The sequence below is a fragment of the Triturus cristatus genome, chromosome 2_2 (genome assembly GCF_964204655.1).
Source record: "Triturus cristatus chromosome 2_2, aTriCri1.1, whole genome shotgun sequence".
NCBI lineage: Eukaryota > Metazoa > Chordata > Amphibia > Caudata > Salamandridae > Triturus > Triturus cristatus.
This window is the reverse complement of record NC_140582.1, coordinates 1,223,858,704-1,223,879,764: the sequence shown is the minus strand read 5'-3', so window position 1 is coordinate 1,223,879,764 and position 21,061 is coordinate 1,223,858,704. Positions and strand designations below refer to the sequence as shown.

Genomic DNA, 21,061 nt, shown 5'->3' with positions numbered 1-21,061 from the left:
ATCCCATGACCGCCCAGGGCCACCGGTTCATCCTCGTCCTGGTGGACCATGCCACCCGCTACTCCGAAGCCATTCCCCTCCGCACCGTGACGGCCCCCGTGGTAGGCCGGGCCTTGATGGGGATCTTCTCCCGCGTGGGGTTCCCTCGCGAAGTCGTGAGTGATCGTGGCACGAACTTTATCTCCAAATGGCCTAGTCGAGCGATTTAACAGGACCCTGAAAGGGATGATCATGGACCTCGAAGAACCCCTACACCGGAAATGGGACGTCCTCCTCCCTTGCCTCCTGTTCGCCTACCGAGAGGTTCCCCAAAAATCTCTGGGGTTCAGCCCGTTCGAACTACTATACGGGCACCCCGTCCGGGGACCCCTGAGCCTGGTCAAGGAGGGTTGGGAAACGACTCTCCGGGGGACCCCTCCGGATGTGTTCCGATACATCCTGGCGCTCCGCAACCAGACCCGGAAATTCCGAGAACTCGCAGAGACAAACCTCGAGGCTAGCCAGGAAGAGATGATGCGCTGGTATGACCAAAATGCCACGCTGGTCGAGTTTCAGCCGGGCCAACAAGTCTGGGTCATGGCCCCGGTGAAACCCTGCGCCCTCCAAGACAAATGGACTGGTCCCTTCAAGGTGGTCGAGCGGAAGAGCCAAGTCACCTATCTAGTCGATGTGCAGTCCCCGCGGAACCCCCTCCGGGTCCTCCACGTGAACCGCCTCAAACCCCACTTTGTGAGGACGGAGTTGAATTTACTCCTGGCCACCGACGATGGGACTGAGGAAGACACCGAGCCCCTTCCGGACCCCCTGGGTGCTAAAGAGACCGATGGCTCCGTGGAGGGGGTGAGACTGTCAACCGCCCTCACCTCCCAACAGTCCGATGACTGCCGCCGGCTACTAAGGCAGTTCACGGACCTCTTCTCCCTAACCCCTGGGGTCACCGACTGGTGTGTCCACGACGTAAACACCGGCGACAGCCCGCCAGTGAGACACCGAGCCTACCGGGTCCCTGATCGGGTCCGAACCTGCATCCAGACCGAGGTAGCTAAGATGTTGGTCCTCGGGGTGATTGAACCCTCCGACAGCCCCTGGGCCAGCCCGGTAGTCCTGGTCCCGAAAGCGGCTGCCCCTGGTTTCGCCCCCAAGCTGAGGTTGTGTGTGGACTACCGAGGACTCAATGCGGTCACCCGAGCGGACGCTCACCCTATCCCCCGCGCCGACGAGCTCATCGACCGCCTCGGGGCCGCTCGCTACCTCAGCACCTTCGACCTAACCTGCGGATACTGGCAGATTGCACTCACTGAGGGAGCCAAGGAGCGCTCCGCCTTCTCCACCCCAGATGGGCACTACCGCTTTAGGGTGATGCCGTTTGGAATGAAGAATGCCCCGGCCACCTTCCAGCGACTGGTGAACAGGGTCCTGTCCGGACTAGAGGGGTTCAGCGCAGCGTACCTCGACGATATAGCAGTATTCAGCTCCCAATGGACCGAGCACCTCCAGCACCTCCGACAAGTCCTGCTGGCTCTGCGCCAGGCCGGCCTCACCATCAAAGCCAGCAAATGTCAAATTGGACAAGGCTCCGTAATCTATCTGGGGCACCAGGTGGGAAGCGGGCAGGTCGCCCCCCTCCAGCCGAAGATCGACGCCATCCTGTCCTGGGAACCTCCAACGACCCAAACGGAAGTCCGGGCCTTCCTGGGCCTCACCGGTTACTACCGGAGGTTTATTAAGAACTATGGCAGCATCGCAGGCCCTCTCACAGAGCTAACCTCCAAGAAACACCCGAAGAAAATACAATGGACTCCCCCGTGCCAAAAAGCGTTCGACGCCTTGAAAGCCGCTATATGTACTGCTCCGGTGCTCAAAGCCCCCGACTACTCTCAGGAGTTTGTGGTCCAGACGGACGCCTCGGAACACGGCATCGGGGCAGTCCTCTGACAGTTCAACGACAAAGGCGTAGATCAGCCCATAGCCTTCATCAGCCGAAGGTTGCTACCTCGAGAACAGCGGTGGAGCACCATTGAAAGAGAGACCTTCGCAGTAGTCTGGGCCCTCAAAAAGCTACAGCCCTACCTGTTCGGAACACACTTCCGAGTTCAAACAGATCACTGACCCTTGCGGTGGTTGATGCAGATGCAAGGAGAAAACCCCAAGCTGCTACGCTGGTCAATCTCCCTCCAGGGGATGGATTTCACGGTGGAGCATCGCCCCGGCACGGACCACGCCAACGCGGACGGCCTGTCCCGATTCTTCCGCTTCAGCGAGGAGAACCCCCAAGTGGATGGGTAGTTCTCCCCGCCTTTCAGCTGGGGGGGCACGTGTGAGACCGGCCTCGTGCCGTGGGCCCTCCCGACCAGCAAGCCACCCTGCAACCGCACCGATCCCCGATGTCACAGACTTCTGGCCACCATGGCCCAACATCCCGATGGCCGGCCAGACCCCAACACGCAAGCCCGGCCGAGGGAGAGAGAAATCCCCCAAGCCAGACCGGGAGGCGCCGTCCCTGTCACACCTCTGGTCTCTTCCCCAAGGAAGGTTTCGATCGGCCACCAGGCCCCCGGTGAGCGGGCGCCTCGCCTGCTGGGTGTCTGGAGTCCCTCCCGGACCCACCTGAACGGATCAAAGGGCAGAGCGACAGGAAGTCCCGACACAACGCCCCCAGGCACCAAGACCCCTCTTGGCGAGGACTCCGGACTTCAAAGAGGAGGGGGAGTATAAAAGGGGTGCTGAAGGGACGGGAGGCAGAGAAGACCTGGACTGACGAGAGCCTGCTGACCTGGTCGCGGCTCGATCGCTCCCCGAACCAAAGAACGCTACCCGAACTCTGAACCATCTGAGCCCTGCTGACGCTGTCGCGGCTCCCCGCACTCTGAACGATCTGAGTCCTGCTGACGCTGTCGCGGCTCCCCGAACTCTGAACCATCTGAGCCCTGCTGACGCTGTCGCGGCTCCCCGCACTCTGAACCATCTGAACCCTGCTGACGTTGTCGCGGCTCCCCGAACTCTGAACCATCTGAGCCCTGCTGACGCTGTCGCGGCTCCCCGATCTCTGAACCATCTGAGCCCTGCTGACGCTGTCGCGGCTCCCCGAACTCTGAACCATATGAGCCCTGCTGACGCTGTCGCGGCTCCCCGAACTCTGAACCATCTGAGCCCTGCTGACGCTGTCGCGGCTCCCCGAACTCCGAACCACCTGTGCCTGCTGAGTGACTCGCGGCACTCTCCTCCAAGGGAATCAGCAGAGATTGCCGAGAGAAGCAACATCCCCCAGCTCGAGGATTGAGAGCTGTGCGCAGGATACTCCGCAGAGACACTGACTCAAAGACTGTCCCGCTACCCCCATACCCCCATCACGAGATCGCCGCTGATTGTGGCACTGTACCTGCATTTCGGATCATAAAGGTCCCTTACGTCTACGATAAAGTATACTGTCTCACGAAGAACTACTGTGTGGTGTCCCTCTGTCAGAGAGTGCAAGCGCAGTGTGTGCGATCCTAGGTACGAGACCCTTCCAGGAAGGGCCTCCCCGCCCTTGCTCGGCCTAACTCTGGGAGAGGTTGGTCAACGGGTGGTCAGGAATGCATTCCGAAGCCCCCCGGAGAACGCCTTCCAACAAGCACTGACCCCCAGTCAACTGATCTGTGTTTAATCAATCATCGTTCTTTAGCTCACTCCGCCACCCCAGTTTAGACATGGCCATTTGCAAATCAGTCTGACCCTGTGCCTCATGGGAACAGTCCAGCCCGAACTGCTAAGCCATGTCTTCCCTGGACCGGAAACAAGCGTCCTGGGACCGGTTTCTGGCTAATCAGCCATCATCAGCCAGGCTAGCTTGAATCCAGTGGTAAAGTGAGCAAGGGACACACATCTGGGCATACCCTGCCAACTTAGGGCAAACAAAGCAAAACCAAAGGGGAGGATGGACAGAGTGTTGAACATTGCAAGCACTCACCCCAGTCAACTGATCTGGGTTTAATCCATCATCATTCTTTAGCTCACTACGCCACCCCAGTTCAGACATGGCCATTTGCAAATCAGTCTGACCCTGTGCCTCATGGGAACAGTCCAGCCCGAACTGCTAAGCCATGTCTTCCCTGGACCGGAAACAAGCGTCCTGGGACCGGTTTCTGGATAATCAGCCATCATCAGCCAGGCTAGCTTGAATCCAGTGGCAAAGTGAGCAAGGAACCCACGTCTGGGCATACCCTCCCAACTTAGGGCGAACAAAGCAAAACCAAAGGGGAGGATGGATGGAGTGTTGAACATTGCTAGCACTCACCCCCAGTCAACTGATCTGGGTTTAATCCATCATCATTCTTTAGCTCACTCCCCACCCCAGTTCAGACATGGCCATTTGCAAATCAGTCTGACCCTGTGCCTCATGGGAACAGTCCAGCCCGAACTGCTAAGCCATGTCTTCCCTGGACCGGAATCAAGCATCCTGGGACCGGTTTCTGGGTAATCAGCCATCATCAGCCAGGCTAGCTTGAATCCAGTGGCAAAGTGACAGGAGCATGATGCACCAGTAAGCTGGTCACCACCTGAAGTCAGGGCAGAGCGCCCAGCCCTAGAGCGCTCGGAGCCAGACACCAGAACAAGGCCACCTCCAGGAAGTCACCAACTCTTCTCTGCTTGTAGGCCTCACGGCCGCCTCACATCACTGTAGGGCTTGCATTCGTCTTCACCTCTGAAGGGGGCGGCGTCCTGAAATACACCCGGCTGCTGGTAACACAGGGCAGGCAGAGCAGCCCTTGTTTCTGTACCCTAGACTGGACTCTTAGAACATGCATTTCATGGCAACCTGCCAACAGAAAAGCAATAGGACGTGGATGTACAAACAGAGAGGCCCCATCAGTCCTAAGCCGGTTCACTCAGTACTGGGAGGACACACATGATGCATCCAGTGTTCACCTAGCACCATGAGTGGGCATCTTCCATGTAATACGGCTGCCATCGAGGATGACGTCATCCCTTCAGGTCCAGCGCGCGCCTGTCACGAGCTGCAGAGGCGAACGCTGTCGCGTGCCTCTGTTCCAGTATCAAAGCTCGCCCCACTAGGGGCTTTAATGCCGACCCTCCCAGTGGCCCCCAAACCCTCCAGAAATATATAGAGCGGTCGTGTTTACTGCAGCGTCCAGCACAGGATGTGGGTGATGGTTGGTCGTCACCTAAAAACCATTGCATGCGACCTCCTGAGTATCTTATACCTGCTGACAGGTGTAAACTCCAAGGGCTTCTTTTCTCCAGCTCACTGTTAGGCGTTGTGTTGTAAGACGGAATCCGAGCACCACTCGTCTCTAACTCCAAATACCAAAACTCTTCCCACATGGATTTAATTGCAAGTACAGCTCCCTCCAACCAAGTGCTCGCCCACCCCGCAGGGCATCGTAGGATAATGCGCCTTGGGCATAGCAAGGGGCATTAAGCGCTCTAAAATGCAGTATTATCTCGTATTTTTCCACAGCAGCGCGTCTCTCTGCTTTTCGGTATTTAACATAAAGCAACAGGAACATTACTATAGGGCTGTTCATGATCATCGCTGCGTTGTGCCAATCGTCTAAAACATAGAATTCATACTACTTACTCACTGTCACAAGAGATGTCATATTGATACTACTTTTCCTTCTTCGAAATGCTGTAGAACCTCCTCTTTCTGGTTCTTCTGTAACCTAGGACCTCCTCTGACTGGTTCTTCTGTAACCTACAACCTCCTCTTATTGGTTCTTCTGTAAGCTAGGACTTCCTCTGACTGGTTCGTCTGTAACCTACAACCTCCTCTTAATAGCTCACTTGGGCTGAACTCGCACTACAAACCCCAGAATGCTTCAGGGCCGGCTTTAGCGCTGGTGGCCCCATGTGCGACAATGTTTGTTGGCGCCCACCCAATTGCAACCTCTGCCGCGGATTCCCTCACTCGCACCCTCAACAGTGCCGCTCAGGTCTCCATAACCACTGTCTCTCAGATTCATTTAGTTTTGTAGCACCACTTGTACCAGTGTAAGGTGTCAGAGCACTTTACATCACACACACATTGCAAAGAAACAATCACATGTGTGTAAATCAGTGTATAGGAAATGTTACATCAGACAGGACTACAAGGTGTAGTGTAGGAGTCACGTCATCAATACTAGTAGTCAGTGCTTCAAATGGGCCGGTACTCATAGGTACTTAGTACCAGCACTTCTTGTTTTTACCAAGCTGAGTACCGTCAGTTCTCCAGTGCCAAGAATAGTATTGGTACTCCGATTGATTAGGTGGGCACTAGGCCGATGCCTGAGGGCCAGCTGTTGCCTGTTTATTTGGCGGCATGTTGGCCGTTTTGGCATCTGTCTGTATCATTCAGCCGAACGGCTCTCTGGACGCCTGCCGCAGGGGCAAGTGAGCCTCTGTTCCTGGATGGAAGCTCTCATTGTCCTCACCTGCCCCCTGCTGGGCCTCCCTGCTGGGTCGTCTTGTTAGTGTATTGCACATCGGCTGCCAGGGGCACAGTGATGCGTGCAGCCTGAATGGGTGGGAGGGAAAAGCCTGCATAAGTGACCGTGCAATTTAACCGCTTGGCCTCCCACTGAGGCCTGACTCACTTGCTCCTGCAATTCCATCCCCTCCACCTGCTGGGACATTGGCAGGGATAAGGTGGTGAAGATGGCCTACACGGCCTGCCTGGAGCACAGGTGAGGTGGGAGGAGGTCTACTGACCTCACATCAGAGGCCAGTATTGTTCTTCCCCTGCCGTCTACCATGCTCATCTGCACATATGGAAAGTTTGAGACAACTGTCAATGGCAATGCAAGCGTAAAATGAATACTCAATAGAAGTGATTTCTATCGTCATGAGTCACCCCGCCCACTAGCCACGCCCCTAACTCGATTTAATGAGCACCTGCACTTATTTTTTTCCATTTAAAGCACTGATGGTAGGCAATATAGTTTGAGTCCTTATTCTGGAAAAGCACACATTCAGAATTTAAAACGTAACACCATTGTTAGGGGTTCTCTTTAACAATAATAATTGTTTTCTCCCCAAATGAACCCTTTTGGCAAGATTAGGATAATGAAAGACTGGGCAAAAAACATATAGCTCTAACATATACCTTGCAGTTTGCAGCAGCTCTTTGATGACAGTTTAATTGCGCAATGTTCTATACTAGGATTTTGACTGATAAATGACAAGTAAGAAAGAGCTCTTTTACAGAAGCAGTCACCCACTCAACTATTTACATTATATGCACTTTGTTATCTGCATGGTACATGTTCTCAGCAGCAGTCATCTTAACCCTCTGCACTACCTTTGGGTGAGTCAAAACTTCAACTAGACAAACCACTGGTCTCTTTCTAGGAAGACAATTAATCACCGGAGTTATCTTGACATTTGAATTGATGCCTGAAAATAAATTGCTGGAGGCCATGGACGCGGCAGGGGGTGCTTTTAAATTGATAATATACTTATAAAAAGTACGCCCCCACCCCAAGTCAGCGCCCGGTGCGGTGGCACCGATGGCACCGCCCTATGCCGGTCTGTAACTATACTCCCAGGACTCCTGAATAGCACGGGCCAGTCTGGCAAGTCTTAGAAACATCTGTGCAAAACAGTAACTAAATAATGTTTGAAAACTTACAGAATCTCTTATTTCTTTTCTTCCTTTACTCCCTCCCCTAGCCGTCTGCGTCTTCTCGATCGAATGCCCCGATAGAACCCCACAGCAGCGCTTTATAGCGCCTTCCATGTGATGCACGAACGTGCGTGCCTTCCTCTGATAGGCGGATGAACATCCACTCCCTTTGTCCCAAACCATCGCTTGCTACGAGGTGTTTCGCTTTCGTTTCTCCTCCGCTCCAGGTTTGTTTCATTTCTTGAATGGCGGTGAATTTAGGAAAACGAAACTTGCGGATTGTTGAGGAACAGAAAGACAGACAGAGATTCGGTTCATCATTTATTTACTTTGAATGTAAGATTCACCAGCCACGGAGCTACCCCCAATCCTTTTTGGGTGAACATCAAAGCCCCTTTATAAGGCTCAGAATCCACAGTCACAGGTATGTGGTCGGCGATCCAACAAGTGAACAGCGAGAGCCGAGCCGCGGGGGGAGGGGGGGGGATGATGGCACAAACGCAGGGGAAATGTGGTAAAATCGCTTCAGGACTGAAAAAGGCGTATTTGTTTAACATGCGGATTATATCGCTGCATCGAGAAGCCTTTCTGAAAGTGATGGTTTTTAAACATGATCTTAGAATAGGTGACCATATAGTGAAAGTCCAAAAACGGGACATATCAGTAGAATAGAAGAAGGACTCAATTCAGCATCATTGAGAGGTAGGAAATGACTTCGCTCATGGTTTGATAAGAATTGTTCCCTGGCTTCCGCAAACTTTCCAAACCTCACCTAGAAACCAAGAGCAGGTTCGCACTTTAAGGAAAATATACGAATTAACTACGGATGGTAGGCTGAGGCTCCTTGAATGAGAGGCCTGGGATAATTTACAACAAGCCTCCCTCAGCCCTCAATCAATCATAGCATTTATAGAGCGTACTACATACCCGTGAGGGTCTCAAGGCGCTAGGGGGGCGCGGGGTGGGGGGGTGCTGCTACTGTTCGAAGAGCCAGGTCTTGAGAAGTCTTCTGAAGGTTAGGAGGTCTTCAGTCTGCCGCAGGCGGATGGGGAGGGTGTTCCATGTCTTGGCGGCGAGGTGGGAGAATGCTCTGCCGCCGGCGGTCACTCTTTGGATGTGGGGGACGATGGCGAGGGCGCGGTCTGCGGAGCGGAGCTGGCGGGTGGGGGGTGTAGAGGCTGAGTCGGCTGTTGAGGTACGCTGGTCCGGTGTTGTGGAGTGCCTTGTGTGCGTGGGTGAGGAGTTTGATGGTTATCCTCTTGTTGATGGGGAGCCAATGCAGGTCTCTCAATTGGGGTGTGATGTGGCTGCGGCGAGGGATGTCGAGGATCAGGCGTGCGGAGGCGTTCTGGATGCGTTGAAGCCGTTTCAGGAGTTTGGCCGGGGCTCCTGCTTAGAGTGCATTGCTGCTGACGAGGGCCTGGGTGACCGTCCTTCTCGTTTCAGCGGGGATCCACTTGAAGATCCTGCGAAGCATGCGGAGGGTGTTGAAGCAGGAGGAGGAGACAGCGTTGACCTGCTTCGTCATGGAAAGGCTGGAGTCGAGGATGACCCCTAGGTTGCGTGCGTGGTCGGTGGGTGTAGGGGGTGCTCCTAATGCAGACGGCCACCAGGAGTCGTCCTAGGCCGAGGGGGTGGATCCGAGGATGAGGACCTCCGTTTTGTTTGAGTTCAGCTTCAGTCGGCTGTTTCCCAACCAGTTGGCGACGGCCTTCATTCCTTCGTGGAGGTTGGTTTTTGCGGTGTGGGGGTCTTTGGTGAGGGATAGGATCAGCTGGGTTTCGTCAGCATAGGAGCAGATGTTGAGGTCGTGCCGTCGTGTGACTTGGGTGAGCGGTGCCATGTAGACGTTGAACAGCGTTGGGCTGAGGGATGAGCCTTGGGGTACGCCGCAGATGATCTCGGTGACTTTGGAGCGGAAGGGGGGAGGCGGACGCTCTGTGTTCTGCCGGAGAGGAAGGAGGTGGTCCAGTTCAGGGCCTTCTCTTGGATTCCGGCATCGTGGAGACGTGTTTGTAGTGTGCGGTGGCAGACCGTGTCGAAGGCGGCTGACAGGTCCAGGAGGATGAGGGCCGCGGTTTCTCCGTTGTCAAGCAGGGTCCTGATGTCAGGGTCCTGATGGTGGCGGCGATGAGGGCAGTTTCGGAGCTGTGTTGCTGTGGAACCCGGACTGGGACGGGTCCAGGATGCTGTTCTCCTCAAGGAAGTTGGTTAGTTGCTTGTTGACGGCCTTTTCGATGACCTTTGCCAGGAACGGGAGCAGGGAGATGGGTCAGAAGTTCTTGAGGTCCGTGGGGTCCGCCTTGGGTTTCTTGAGTAGGGCGTTGATCTCAGCGTGTTTCCAGCTCTCTGGGAAGGTCGCTGTCTCGAAGGAGATGTTGATGGTTTTCCGGAGGTGGGGTGCGATGGTGCTGCTGGCTTTGTTGAAGATGTGGTGTGGGCAGGGGTCTTCTGGGGATCTGGAGTGGATGGTGTTCATGATCTTGACGGTGTCGTCGTCATTGATGTTGGTCCAGGCGAGCAGGCGGTTGGTGCGGGTGGTGGTCGTGGGAGCGGGGGTCTCAGCGGTTGCCGGGGTGGTGACGGCGTCGAAGCTGTCGTGGATGTCTGCGATCTTGCGATGGAAGAAGGTGGCCAGCGAGTTGCACAGGTCTTGTGACGGTGGGATGTCGTTGGTATTGGAGCTGGGGTTTGAGAGTTCCTTCACGATGTTGAAGAGCTCTTTACTGTTGTGTGTTTTGTTGTCTAGGCGGTCTTTGAAGGAGGTACCTTTGGCGGATCTGATGAGGTGGTGGTGTCTGCGGGTGGCGTTCTTGTGGGCTGTGTAGCTTTCAGGTGTTCGTTCACGGATCCAGTTTTTTTTTAGTTTTCGGCAGGTTGGTTAGGAGGCCTGGAGGTCTTCGGTGAACCAGCTGGCTTTCTTGTTGGTGTGGGTGTTGGAGGGCTCCTTGAGCGGGGCGAGGGTGTTGGTGCAGTCGTTGATCCACTGTCTGAGGCAATGGGCTGCGGCGTCGGGGTCAGTCGGGTCTGCGGGTAGGCTCTAGGCGAGGGCGGTGGTTAGCTGGTCCTCAGTGACTTTGCTCCAGTGGCGACGAGGCATCTGCTGGGTGCGGGGGTGTGTGGTGGGTTTCTGGAAGGTGAAGTGGATGCAGCGGTGGTCCGTCCAGTGGAGTTCGGTGGTGTGGTTGAAGAAGACGTGGGAGCTTGCTGAGAAGATGGGGTCAAGCGTGTGGCCGGCGGAGTGGGTAGGTGTTGTGACAGGTTGTCTGAGTCCGAGGTTGGGGAGGTTGTCGATCAGGGTGGAAGAGTTGGAGTCGTTGTTGTTCTCGAGGTGGAAGTTTATGTCCCCAAGGAGGATGTAGTCCTTGGAGGCGAGGGCGTGTGCGCTGATGAAGTCGGCGATGGAGTCGCTGAACTGTGGTCAGGGACCGGGGGGGTCTGTAGATGAGGGTACCTCTGAGGCTGGTGTTGGGGTCGGTGTGGATCTGGAAGTGCAGGTGTTCGGCGGTGCTGAGGGTGTCGTCGGTGTCTGTCGAGATTTTGAGAGTGTTTCTGTGGACGATGGCGATTCCTTCTCCTACTCCATTGGTGCGGTCCTTGCGGGTGAACTTGTAGCCTTCCGGGATGGCTGTGGCGATGTCGGGTGCCGAGGAGGGGGTCAGCCAGGTCTCCGTCAGGAAGGCAACGTCTGGGGCGTTGGTGTCGAGTAGGTCCCAGAGTTCGACGGCGTGTTTGCGGGCGGAGCAGGTGTTGAGCAGGATGCATCTGAGGAAGTTGGGTTCTTCTGTGGGAGGGTTGGCGGGCCAGATGCTGGTGAAGCTGCAGTTCTGGCAGGAGAAGGGTCCTTGGGTGCGTTTCGGGATGGCCAGGCAGCAGGTGTGTGATCGTCCGGTGTTGAGTGCGTGGAGGGTGCTGGAGCCGTAGCGGAGGAGGGCGTTGTGGCGTTCGCGGGGGCCAGGGGACCTGGCACTGGGCGCGGTCCAGGCGGGGACGGGCGCAGACGGGCTTGCCTTAGGTGTGCCTTCGGCGCGCCAGCTGCGCGTGTCCGCTGCGCGGCCTCCATATAAGGGGTTAAGGGAGGGAGGAGCAGCTGGGAGGTGGGAGTGCTGGAGCAGAGTTTTCTGTTGAAAATGTATCGAGTTTTAAGCTCCAGTTTTGTTTATATGTTATGATTAAAATTACTAATTTGTAATCATTAAAAATTAGTTTTGTTAAATGTCTAAATTAACCAACATTACTAATGAGAGAAAACTACACGTGGGAATGCATATATGTTGCTTAATAATATGTGCAATTTAATTAAATGAGTATCGCAAAAGTGTTATTTGTTTCGAGTTTGTGCTTTTAAAATAACGTGTGCTAATGCTTTATTGCGTTGCAGAAGGCTCGATAATTACATACACATAAGGGTATTAGTGGGAATTAACACTGTATAATCATTATGATGTGGTAACGTTGTTTTGTGTTTCTTTTAATTAAGATGGTCCGTTTTGGCCTAAACAAAGATGGCTGCTATTTACAGCCTGCGCTCGAGTGATTGAATTTTGACGAGAGGCCTTGCTGAATATGGTTGAAAGTCACCTGACCACAGCCTCTGCCTGAATTAAAAGTTTCCGTGAGGACAGCAGCTCTGGGCATGTATCCAATTGTCCTTGGAGAAGGATAAAGCCACAATGAACAATGATCAGTCTGCGGTGGCTCTGCTATGGTACCAAGGAAGAGCATTCATGAAAGTAACACTTGCAAACTCGAGTTTCCTTCTTCCGTGTTTTTATTTTTGTGATTTTTTCTGAGCGGAGGTTTTCTAAATGTAACCAAGTGACATCCTTTCCTGCTCGCTCTGCTCAGCGGCTCAACGGATATTCGAAGTTTGTTTGTAACTTTTGTTTTGTCATTTTTGTTATAAATATGCTAGACTAGAGAGGGTCCGTGTTCATTGCGTTCATTACATTCATTGCGTTCCTTGCGGTCATCGTGTTTTGGACTTCTTCCTGAACCTATGCTGAGGACGGCAGCTCGAGAGACTTTACCGAGAGACCTGTCCTGACTCTAGCTAGAATAGGTAACTATGAGAATAATGATTTTGCTAATGATTGACTTTCATTTGAACTAATTTAGATAAATAAGCATTTGTTTGAATTCCAGTGTCGGGTGGTTATTTCCTTGTCATTTATTGAGTTTCAAATGTATTTCCTTATGTTTAAAATCATGACTCAGGACAATTTCTTTAAGGTCGCATTGACCTCGCTCTAGATGCAGATTGGTTTAGGTTTCTCTCATATATTCAGTGTGGATAGAGTAATAGAATGAATGTCAGTGTGATGGGCCCTAGCGTATGATGAGTGTATGTGCGTGCGACTGTGGATTTACTCTGTCCGTGGAAGCAGGGAGAATTTATATGCGCCGATCTGCAGCAGTTTCCTGGTAGCAGAGGATGGTTTTAGATTATTGTCTTGATCTGATAGATTGCTTGTACATAGGCTTTTGATTTATTGATTGATGTTGGTATATGTATTAATACTATATGTTGAAGTTGTCGTGTTGAGTTCTATGTAGTGTGTACGGCTTCTGGAACTTGGGAGCTGGTGACGGTTCCGTAGTAGGACAGAGGGAAGTGAGTGCTGCTCTCGGGAAAGACGGGATTATTGGCCCTGTACGTATGCGGGGAAAAACGTGTGACAATTGAAGTTGCGCGTCACATTGTCTGGGTTCGGAATTAGTGACATCGTCGTGTGTTACTATTAGGGACATATTTTCGGTATAAAAGGAGTGTGTATGGTAGCGAAGGTTATCTGTGAAACTCTGGTCTTAAGTCCCAGGGATCTGTAAGGTTCGCCGTTAAAGCTTATCGCGGGAGGAGTAATAGGTATTCTCTGAGCTTGTCTGAGGGACTGGGCAGAGGTAAGCGCTGCTTGGTTAATGCGTGTTATAATTCTGTAGCGGGTCAGACTGTTCGCTGTTCTCGGGAAAGGCAGGATTCTGTGTGCATGTGCTACATTTTCTGGTGTGAAAGTGCGTGAATGTATGAGCATTTAGTTGATTGTAAGACTCTTTGGAGCAGTCCTAGAGGAAACAGTTAATGGATGCATGTTAGAAGTGCAGAGTAGAGGGATGTGCTACTGTGTCAACGAAAGTAATTATTCCGTAGTGGAGCAGAGGTAAGCGCTGTTCTAGAGAGAAGCGGGATTCTTGTGAGAAAGAATTTTCTTTACTATTCCGTGGTTAGCGAAGTAGACAATGGAGATGTTTATATGTTGTAACTAATAGATTTTGTAGAATCTGAAACGAAGTCTACTGGGAAGGCTTTGTAAAGGAGGGGTAGACGAGTGACAAGAGACAGAGCAGAAGCGTCTGCAGCGACTGCTGACGTCATTTAGACCGCGCTGTGATTGGGCAGTGGATCAGAACAGTGCTCGCGCTAGGGTTGGTGCGTTGGTGTGAGCCGCGCAGGGATTGGAAGGAGTACAGGGTGACGTAGACGCTCCAGGATTGGTGCGTTGGTGTGAGTCGCGCTGTTATTGGACGAGAGATCGTACAGTTGCGGAAGAGACTAGAGAATATTGGTAAACGTTAAAATGTATTACCAACCCGAGGAAAAGAAGAAGAAATCCTTGTTCGGTAAAATTAAAAGATGGTTCGACAAGGATAAAAACATAATAACTAGAGAAGGTGAATTGCTACCTCCAAAGAGAACTCCTGCATCCTTCATGGTTGTGAAATATGGGTATCATACCTGTATTTGGTTAAATAACTGGGCTAAGTATACTAAGGACGATGGTGTCTTAGCGTTCCCGGAACATGGTTCATTTAATTTGGCCGTGTTGAGAAATTTACGGGAGAAAATGATGTGTCTAGAGCCTAGACCAAGGCCGACACAATTCGAGGCGTTGGTGGAATGGGAAGATGAGGTGCATGAGCGAGAAAAGCAGAGGAGTGGAGGCAACTATAGGTACATGTTCGGGAGGAAATATGATCGTGAAACTCATCATGATCGAATGAGGAGATGGCGAGATGCTAGTATGTCAGAGGGATTATATCCTATGAGGATAGTTGACAAGAAGGAAGAGAGGAAGGGTACAGAAAGGGTGCCTGATGCAGAAGTGAGAAGGTATGGGGCTAATGATTACGAGGATGAGGTCTTAGATGATATGATTTACAAGAGACCACCTCCGTATAGACCAGAACCAGAAGAGAGCACGCCAGTTGCTACTCCAATAAGAGATACTTTGCAAATTATTAAAACTGAGGTTGTGACACCAGATCTGAAAAGTGGTAGCTCTTTCACAGAAAGGGAGAGAGAGAGAGAGCGAGAGAGAGAGAATCGAGTCAGTGACGAGAAAACGAGAGAATTAGCCAGAACAACATCTGAGCTGACTGAGAAAATTAGGGAGCTGACGAAAAATCTTGAAGCAGTTACGGTGCCTGTAACGATTGGTCCGGTTGTGCCTATTTTTGATAAGCAAAGAATGGGTGAAAATAGTTTGACGGTTCCTTATGTTGGAAATGGTTTGGTTGGTACTTGCACTTTGGAGGAATCAGGAATGAGAACAGGAGGAAATAATTTGAGACAGTCGAGACATGATGCCTGTAGTGGAGGATTAGATGTACAGCCTAATTCGGGATTGAATACTGGTTGTTTGGGAGGAACGATTTTGGAACCACAGAGGATGGCAGAACAAGTGGGTGCAGTGAAAAAGTCTACAGAAATAACAGCTGAGGATTTGAATGATTGGTTGAAAGTTCTTCAAAAAAAGGATAAAGATTCACAGGCAATTGATGTAGCCAGGTTGCGCATAGAATTGGAGGAGCTTATTGCGGGAACAATTCCTACAGACATACTGAAAACCCATCATGATGGAGAGTTGTTATTTATGTGTAAAAGTATCACCTGGAGGGCTAAAAGTACACATGACAGGTTAAAAGCAATAGCGAGTGAAAAAGGAGTTGACATGGATAAGGTGAAAGCTTTGCAGAAGCCTTACAGGGTGGATTTCTCTGACAAAGATATTGAAAATCTAAATGGTGCTGGCAGAACAGGGCAGATTAAGGAAATGATTGCCTTATTGCGAAAATGGGGTGATGTGGAAAGATGGAAGGCTAGATGGTACAAGAAAAGGGAAGATTCAGTGGACAGGACTTACTCAGCTTTTCCCATGAGAGAAAAAGAGAAAACAGTGGATGCTTATCCTATGAGAGAGATTCCTGGAGGAGGATATGTACATGTCTCATGGACTAGACAGGATATTTTGTCATTTACGAAGGATTTCCCTCGACTGAGAGAAAAGCCCGTCGAGTGGTATAGGCAGGTAGACTGGTTTGTGAAATTGTCAAAAGTGCTGTGGATTGACCTAAATAGTCTGTTTGATATAATTGTTCCAGCAGACTTGTGGGCAGAGTGTAAAATAGTTGTAGATTGGCCTGCTAAGGAGTACCCAAGAGATCAGAAAACAGGAGCACCAGATCCAGAGGTAATGAAGAAGTACGAACAGGTTATAGTGTTCCTGAAAAATAAAGTACCCCCGAAAGAGACAGACTGGGTTAAGATAGATCGAACACATCAGGAAGCAAAATAATCAGTTCATGCTTTTTACGAAAGGCTGATACTGGCTTTTAAACAGTTCAGTGGAGACGAATACCTGGGCGATAAGGATTTGAGTCATTTTGTATACAGATTTGTATATGGCTTGAGACCTGAAATCAGTGAAAGAATACGTGAGCATACAGTTGATTGGCAAAGTAAAAAGATTGATGAAATCTTGAGACATGCAAAATACTTCAGTGATGAGATTGAAGCAAAACAGAGAAAGCTGAAAGAGAAAGCAATGTGGGCACAGGTGAAAGTTGCTGAGAGACAAGAAGCACAGTTGATGGAACAGGCAAATAATCCAGGAAATAGACCCAGATATGCGGGAAAAGGAAAGGGGAATCTAGAAGAGGCCAAAAAGAAATTCCCTTGTCACAACTGTGGACAATTGGGGCATTGGAGATCCGAGTGTACCAATCCACCATTAGTGAGTAATGAAAATAAACCCTTAAATCAACAGGTGCAGAACGAGGGGTGTAATCAACAGCAGCAACAGCAGAAGGTTGTCAGACACAGAGCCAAGAGCCAAAACCGCCCTTGCCGCAGAATAGAGGGTCCCAAAAGTATAACCAGGACTCAGGATTCTACAATGATGAGCAGGTAAACAAACCGAGACGTTCAAACCCGGTACAGCAGTACTGGTTAAGGAATGAGGGGAGTGAGTCTGAAGGGGACTATTGACGGTGCCGAAGAGAGGAGGAAGAGTGCATACTTGGTGCAACTCTAGAAATAGACCAGGCAGGACCATTTGTGGATGGGAAAATAAATGGGGAGAGTGTTACTTTTTTGGTAGACACAGGAGCGACGAGATCAACTGTCAGGTCAGCAGATATTAGAAATCTTCCTCTCTCGGACGAAGCAATCCAAGTAGTTGGTGTAGCCAATACACAGATTAAGACTCGTTTTACCGAACCAGTAAGGGTAAGAATAGGGAAATTTTCAGACATGCACAGATTTGTAGTCTGTGACACCAGTCCAGTGAACTTGTTAGGTAGGGACCTATTGTGCAAGATGAATTGTACAATTTTCTGTACTCCGGATGGAATAGCTTTTGAGACACCAGATGAGGATGTTTTGTACCGGATGACTCTAGATAATAGAGAGAGTGAGATTGTTGGTACATATGCTGTGTTTAATCCAGATGATTTGCCTCAGGAGTTGAGACACACAGTGAAAACAGCAGTTTGGGATTTTACTGGAGAAGATGTGGGATTGATGAATAATGTAGATCCAGTGAAGATTTCAGTGAAATAGGGGATTGTTTATCCTAATATTCCTCAGTACAGATTGACACCGGAAATAATTGAGGGAATAACTCCTATAATTGACAAGATGATTCATCAGGGTGTTTTGAGAGAGTTACTAAGTAGCCCGTGTAATTCACCGATAATGGGGCTAAAGAAACCTAATGGAAAGTTCAGGATTGTACAAGATTTGAGAAAGGTTAATAAAATTGTGGTAGCATGTTGTCCCATTGTGCCAAATCCGTCAGTGATTTTGTATCAGATTCCTCATGATGCTGAGTGGTACACAGTGATTGATTTGTGTCATGCTTTCTTTTCAATTCCATTGCATCATGATAGCCAGCCGATTTTTGCATTTCGGTTTGGACAGCGTATTTTAGCATGGTGTCGTATCCCACAGGGGTATACAGAGAGTCCTTCGATATTCAATCAGTTGTTGAAAAAGTCATTGGAGAGTCTGATCATGCCTGAAAGCTCAGTACTAGTGCAGTATATCGATGACTTACTTGTGGCATCGAAGACACATGAAGCTTGTGAAGTAGATACCATAGCTTTACTGAATCATCTGGCAGATGGAGGGTTAAAGGTATCTCCAGCCAAATTGCAATTTTGCAAGAAAGAGGTGCATTATCTTGGACACAATATTGAAAAGGGTCTGAGAAAGGTGACCGATGACAGGATCAAAATTATCAGAGGAATGAGAGCCCCAATGACCCAGAGAGAGGTGAGGATGTTTCTGGGGATGGTGGGTTATTGTCGTCAGTGGATAAGTAATTTCTCCCTGATAGCAAAGCCACTGATTAAGTTGACCAAAAGTGAGGTGAGAGACCCATTGGAACTGGATGGAGAACAAATGGCAGCATTTGAGGAGTTGAAGAGCAGAATGTGTGAAGCCCCTGCTTTGGGAATGCCAGACTATGAGAAAGAGTTTGAGTTGTACTGCAGTGAGAGAAATGGATGTGCACTTTCAGTGTTAATCCAGAAGCATGGACAACTGAGAAGGCCGATTGCGTACTTCTCATCGACACTTGACCCCGTAGCTGTGGGTTTGCCAGGTTGCCTGAAAGCAGTAGCTGCTACATGCAGAAGCTTGGAACAGAGTGAGGGCATAATAATGGGATATCCTGTAAGGGTATTCGTACCTCATGATGTGGCAATTCTTTTGACAAGAAGCAGGACTCAGTACATGTCACATAGTCGATTGACTAAATATGAAAAAATCATTCTGGGAGCATCAAATGTGACTCTTGAGAGATGTGTGAATGTGAATCCAGCAACGTTGTTGCCAGATGCTGACAATGTGAATGTGGGAGATGATGTTGATCATGATTGTTTGGATGTGCTTGACTACTGCACAAAACCAAGACCAGACATAAGAGATTTGCCATTGCCAGAGAGTGATCATGTGTTGTTTGTGGATGGATCATGTTTGAGAACTGATGATGGTGTGCTGAGTGCAGCATATGCGGTGTGCAAGGTTTCAGAAGTTATGGAAGCTTCGCCTTTGAAAGGAGTGAGATCTGCTCAGGTGGCTGAATTGGTGGCATTGACAAAAGCTTGCAAGATTGGGAAGAATCTGAGAGTGACTGTAATGACTGATAGTCAGTACGGTTTTGGAGTCGTTCATGACTTTAGCCAGCTTTGGCTACAGAGAGGTTTCTTGACGTCGAGTGGGACTCCAATAAAGAATGCTGAAGTGATTGGAAAATTGCTTGAGGCAATACAGCTGCCTAAAGAGTTAGCAGTTGTGAAGTGTGCTACACATGGACAAGGAGATGATTTTGTTACTCTTGGCAATCGTTTTGCCAATGACATAGCACAGTATTGTGCAAAGAACAATCATTCGATTAATAGGGCACGAGAAAGGGAAATGTCTTTTTGTTCTGTGATGTTTACTAATGTCCTAGAAACGTGGGATGAAGTGAAACAGTTGCAGGATGAGGCAGGAGATGAGGAAATGATAGATTGGATCAAGGCAGGTTGTGCCCCAAGAGAGACAGATCATGTTTGGATCTATAGAGATGGTAGACCAGTCATGCCCAACTCCATGTTATCGACAATGGCAAGAATGTATCATGGCCAAGGACATCTGGGGAGGGATGCAATGATTAGGTCTTTTAAGCAGACCTGGTACAATGCAAAATTCAGGTTGATTGCAGAGAGCATCTGTCAGAGATGTTTGATTTGTCAGCAGTTCAATACTGGGAAAAAGACAGTGGTGAGTCTAGGAACAATAGGCAGAGAAGGAGGTCCTTTTACCAGAATGCAAATAGATTTCATTGAAATGCCCCAAGTGAACAGATTGAGATATGTTCTAGTGGTAGTCTGTTTGTTCTCAAGATGGGTGGAGGCCTATCCGACTAGGAGAAATGATGGAATAGCAGTTGCAAAGTTACTGTTAATAGAGTTGATTCCTAGTTACGGGTTCCCAGTGACAATTGAGTCTGACAGAGGTGGACACTTCTATAATGAGCTCATGGGTTTAATTTGTGAAGCATTGAGCATACAGCAGAAGCTACATTGTGCATACAGACCAGAGGCTTCTGCAGTCGTTGAACAGATGAATGGCACAATAAAAAACCGAATTGGTAAGATGTGTTTAGCCACTGGAATGAAATGGCCTGATGTCTTGCCTCTAGTGCTGATGACTATTAGGTCTACTCCAGATAGAACCACAGGTTTGAGTCCGCACGAAATCTTAATGGGACGTGCGATGAGACATGCATTTGTGCCTGTCAACAAGTTGATGACAATAACTGATGACATGATTTTGGATTACTGTAAAGGCCTGGCTGACGCAGTTCATTCTGTGTTTCACCAGATTGGAGAAGACGCTACTACACTTGAGAAGAAGCAAGCCCATGATCTGAGTCCAGGGGACTGGGTGAGGATTAAAGTACACAGAAGAAGAAATTGCTTGGTTCCAAGGTGGGGAAGGCCAAGACAAGTTATTCTGACTACGACAACTGCAGTAAAGTGTGCTGGTGTGAAAAACTGGGTGCATGCGAGTCATACTCTGAGAGTTCCAAATCCAAAAGATGGGACTGGTAAGGAGTATTTTGAAGAGTCAGATTCCAGTGATGATGCAGAAACTGAACCAGTGAGAAGAAAAAAGAATCCTGAAAGGGGTGAAGGAGAAAGAGAGTCAGGTGATTCTTTTTTCTTTCCAAGAGAGGCTTCAAGCGAAACATTGAGAGTCTCAGAGGAGAGATCGGATTCTGTAAAAGTGCCTGAAGTTCCAACAAGCAGTGGAGGAGAAAGGAGAGAAAAGAGCAGTTCCACAGAAACTACACCTGAATCAGATGAGGAGGTTGAAAATCCACTTGAGGTTACACCTGAAGAAGCAGGGTCAGAAGAAGATAGAGAGGGACAGATTGCAGAAGACCCCCGAGGAGGTGTAGGGAACATTCCTGATAAGCTAGGTGAAGGGACAAGTAGACAGCAAGAAGATTGCGTGTCGGAGACCCGAGGAGGGACAGAAATAGGGAAATCTCAATCGGTGGTGGGAAAAACTGTGGAGCGAAAGAAAATTGTTGAGGAACAAGAGGCAAATGAGACAGAATCAGATGAGAGTGAAAATGAGAAATCAGAGGGTCGAGTTCTGAGAAAGAGAACTTGGATCGGAGA

The 21,061-nt window shown here is 49.8% G+C and overlaps 1 protein-coding gene across 2 annotated transcripts in view; it reads right to left on the bottom strand.

Moving 5' to 3' along the window:
* Nucleotides 1-7,749, bottom strand: part of LOC146863448 (uncharacterized) — a 145,094-nt gene extending 137,345 nt beyond the window's left edge. For both annotated transcript variants that reach the window (XM_085642883.1, XM_085642882.1), the window contains exon 1: nt 7,613-7,749. The gene's annotated coding sequence lies outside the window, so the exon portion shown is untranslated. The remainder of the gene's footprint in view (nt 1-7,612) is intronic.
* Nucleotides 7,750-21,061: the final 13,312 nt, after the last annotated feature.